The following is a 4,792-nucleotide window of genomic DNA, read 5'->3' on the forward strand; positions in this document are numbered from 1 at the left end:
GAAAAGTGAATGTGAAGTCGCTCAGTCGTGTCCGACTCTTAGCGACCCCATGGACTGTGGCCCACCAGGCTCTTCCGTCCATGGGATTTTCCAGGCAAGAGTGCTGGAGTGGGGTGCCATTGTCTTCTCCGAAAAAGCATTTTTAGTTCCCCTCTAAAAAGCAGTTTTAGTTCCCCTCTAAAAAGCAGTTCCTCTCCTTTGTTTCTCTGGACTTACATATAGTTTTTGCGATAGCATGCTTGTCCTGTATTGCAATTCTCTGCTACTTTCAAAGAAACTCATTTTTCTGGTAAAATAACTAGCTGTTTTATTTTTGTCTTTATTTAAAAAAAATTTTTATTGAAGCATTTACAATGTGACATTAATTGGGCTGTTTTATTTTCAAGGTCAACAGGGATATGTTTCACAACTATAATAAAACCAGGGCAAGACATCAATCACTAAATGTATATTTGAACTTGTCAAACTAGGAGATATTTGCAATATTTGTGGTGGATCATACCAAGACTCTTTAAATATGAATGAGAAGACAATTTCAGGACACCGTATTAATGGGACCAGTCATGAATTTTACTAGTCAAGTGGTTGAATTTAATTACATTGGGTGATGGGGCTTCCCCAGTGGCTCAACAGTAGAAGAATCCACCCGTGATGCAGGACATGCAGCAGGAGCCATAGGTTTGATTCCTGGGTCAGGAAGATGCCCCAGAGGAGAAAATGGCAACTTGCTCCAGTATTCATGCCTGGAGAATCCTATGGACAGAGGAGCCTGGTGAGTTACAGTCCATGGTGTCACAAAAAAGTTGGACACAATCTAGTGAGTAAACAGCAACAATAACACACTAGGTGACCCTATCTCTAAGACCAGAGTTACGGGTACTCACTTTGCAGAAGTGGTAAGCTGAGAAATGAAAGGATAACAGGGAACTGGGTAACATAAAGTTTATCACACTCTTCCACACTCTGGACTTCAACCCTCTCATTAAAGAAGCCTTCTCGAAGTTGCATCCATTTTCTTGGCATAGATGGAGATTGGGACCACTCGCCATTACCTGGTTTTCCTCCTTGGCCACCATCATTGTTTCCAAATTCATTTTCTGAAGTATGGTCCATCCTGGTGATGTACTATTTAAATTACTTGAATGAAAAGAGAACTAATGGACCCTTATGCAATGAGAAGTAATGGACCCATCATGCAAGTGCTCCTACTGAAAAGTTGTTATGGAGCCATGAAAAACGCTGGGATTCTTGGCCTCCGGAGGAAAGAAATTCAGTCCAGGGCCAGTGACGAGGCTTGATCACTTGGAGCTTTTGTGTAATAAAGTTTTATTAAAGTATAAAAGAGATAGAGAAAGCTTCTGACATAGACATCAGAATGGGGCAGAATGAGTGCCCCCCTGCTAGTCTCTAGCAGGGAACTATATACCTACTGCTGCTGCTGCTGCTAAGTCGATTCAGTCGTGTCCGACTCTGTGCGACCCCAGAGATGGCAGCCCGCCAGGCTCCCCCATCCCTGGGATTCTCCAGGCAAGAACACTGGAGTGGGTTGCCATTTCCTCCTCCAATGCATGAAAATGAAAAGTGAAAGTGAAGTCACTCAGTCGTGTCCGACTCTTAGCGACCCCATGGACTGCAGCCTACCAGACTCCTCCGTCCATGGGATTTTCCAGGCAAGGGTACTGGAGTGGGGTGCCATTGCCTTCTCCCTAGCAGGCTGCTAATTAGAGAAAGGAAATGTCTCATAACTCAGAGAGTGGCACCAGGCCCCTCACACACAACATGCATTTTGAGATAACATTGGCACAAGGTGAGTCATCTTGGGTGATAAAACGATTGACATGAGTCTTGAAGAAACGCAGATTTCCAAGCAAATACATAGTCTCATTAATATAGCTTAAGAGAACATTTACATGAGTAAAACATACTGGTTTGTTGAGTGAAACATACTGATTTGTCAAGTCGGTTCTGAGTCTTAGAACCAACTTGAAGCAAGAGAGTCTAAGGTAGATACGTAGTTCATTAACATAGCTTAAGGAAAACATTTCCATAAGTAAAATGCATAGGCTAGCTCAAGGTTTGAGAAAAGTTAAGTTTAGGTGTAATCAGGTGTTGTTATGGCAACGCAGAATTTTAAAAGAAACCTCCTTTCAATTTTGTATAGAAAAGGGAAAAAAATCTGATGCTTGTCCTCCTGCTGCTGAGCTCAATTCAGTTCAGTCACTCAGTCGTGTCCGACTCTTTGAGACCCAATAGCCTGCAGCATGCCAGGCCCCCTGTCCATCACCAACTCCTGGAGCTTGCTCAAACTCATGTCCATCAAGTCGGTGATGCCATCCAACTAGCTCACCCTCTGTTGTCCCCTTCTCCTCTGCCTTCAATCTTTCCCAGCATCAGGGTCTTTTCCAAGGAGTCAGTTCTTCACATCAGCTGGCCAAAGGATTGGAGTTTCAGCTTCAGCATCAGTCCTTCCGATGAATATTCAGAGTTGATTTCCTTTAGGATTGACTAGTTTGATCTTGCTGTCCCAGGGACTTCAAGAGTCTTTTCCAGCACTGCAATTAGAAAGCATCAATTCTTTGGTACCTAGCCTTCTTTAGGGTCCAACTCTCATATCTGTACATGACTACTGGAAAAACCATAGCTTTGACTATATGACCCTTTGTTGGAGTTTTTCAAGTGGTTCCCACTGACATTTGTCTGTTTCTTTCTCTTCCAAACCCAACTGGAAGAGAGAGCACAAGAAGAGCCTGATTATATGATCCATACAGGACAACTCCAAGTACACAGAGCAGCATCTAAAAGGATGGTAGGATGGAGAGCAGATTCTTCCACAATCATTCAAACTGAACGGTCTCATGTTTATTAAAGCTTGAGAGGTTGGCCATACCCTACTGAACTGTTCCTTAGATGGAACATTTGCTCCCTTGGTTGGTGAAGGAAAGAACTGGAATCCTGTGATGTGTGACAGGCTACTGCTTGACCAAGGAAGGATGAGATTAAAGAAGGAGGTCATCAGCAGATTCTCCTGTCTGATGATCTCTGCTTTTGTTCTTTTTCAATTTGTTCCTTGATTTATGGGACACTGCATTGTCTGCCTGGATCCCTCTCTAGCGGGCTTTGGATTCAAACTCTCCAAGAGAGACACAACTTGGATAGATTGATCAATCAACATCCAATAGAGAGAACTGCTCTAAGATAGACTTCTCTGCTTGGGATACATCATAGGTTATTGACACCCACAGACCAAACCATGGTCCAGTCCTAAAGGATGGGAGGTGAAGTCACATGGTATGATGCCTGGCAACATGTGTGGAAAGAACTCCTTCCAGTCCACTTTGTGAAGTGTACCAGTTAGACTTGGCTGTGCAGCAAACAGTCCCCAAATTTCATTTGCTTAAAATAACAACTGTATTATTCTGTACATGATTTTGTGGGTTGGCAAGTGATTTCTTCTGGTCTAGTCTACCTGGCTGGTCTTGGCTGGTTCTTTCATGCATTTTTGGTCAGTTGGTGGGTCAGCTGTTTGCTGGATAATCAAACAGCCCACTCCTACATCTGGCAGGTTGGCAATCAGGGTGAAGAATTATTGGCTAGACAACCTTGGTTCTCTTCCACATGGCCTCTCATTCTCTAGCAGGTTAACTTGGGCTCATTTACATGGTGATCTTAGGGTTTCAAGTGCATCAGGGGAGGGAAAGCCCCAATACGTGAGCATTTTCCAAATCTCTGTTTGTATCCTGTTAACTTGCTATTCCACTGGCCAAAGTCAGTTACATGGCCAAGTGTAGAGCCAGCATGGGTGGACTACACACAAAGATGGGTCATTCTTGCATCTATTCATGCAAATAATCTCTCACTTGCAGACTGATCTTCGAGCACACGGAATGCTCAGAATTTCATGGACTTCTCTTGGATTCAGGCATTTCACTTTAATATTTAGACACTTTTCACTTCACCTCAGCTGACAAAGATAGATCTAAACCTTCTTTAAGTTGCCATGCAAAATAAACTTTTTTCCATATTTTAATAACTGTAATTTTTAAAAATTTTATTGAAGTATGGTTGATTTACAAGGCTGTATTATTTCAAAAGAAACATTTTTTGAGTATCACATGAAGCAAATATTTTGAATACTACCAGAGGGGTTGACTGCCAGCCTACCTATGCAGCCATATCTAGGTATTGTTTGAATATTTTACTGCATTGACTCTAAATAATTTATAACAAGAAACGGGAAACTGAAAGATACTCATTGCAAGGACGTGAAGCTGAATAAAGCAAACGGTATTTAAAATGGAGTTGGGAAAGCCAGAAAGGGGCGCTGTCATGCCTTACCAGTCACTGCCATTTGCAGACCTCAAACAGAAAGAGAGGTACTTTGCATTTTCAACAGGAAGACTACTGCTTTATTAGCCAATGGGAGGGAGGAAGGTTTTCTTCTTACTTGGTGACAGCCCAGCCAATGAGAGATTGTCGCAGGTCAGCCAATGATAAGCCCCTACACTTTCAACTCCCAGATTCCTCCAATGGATCCTTTGTTTACAATAACCCTTCCCAACTGCTTTTCCCCTCTAAAAAGCAGTTTTCTGCTGCTGCTGCTTAGTCGCTTCAGTCGTGTCCAACTCTGTGCGACCCCATAGATGGCAGCCCACCAGGCTCCCCTGTCCCTGGGATTCTCCAGGCAAGAACCCTGGAGTGGGTTGCCATTTCCTTCTCCAATGCATGAAAGTGAAAAGTGAATGTGAAGTCGCTCAGTCGTGTCCGACTCTTAGCGACCCCATGGACTGTGGCC

The sequence above is a fragment of the Bison bison genome, unplaced genomic scaffold, assembly GCF_000754665.1.
Source record: "Bison bison bison isolate TAMUID 2011002044 unplaced genomic scaffold, Bison_UMD1.0 scf7180017864492, whole genome shotgun sequence".
Classification (NCBI taxonomy): domain Eukaryota; kingdom Metazoa; phylum Chordata; class Mammalia; order Artiodactyla; family Bovidae; genus Bison; species Bison bison.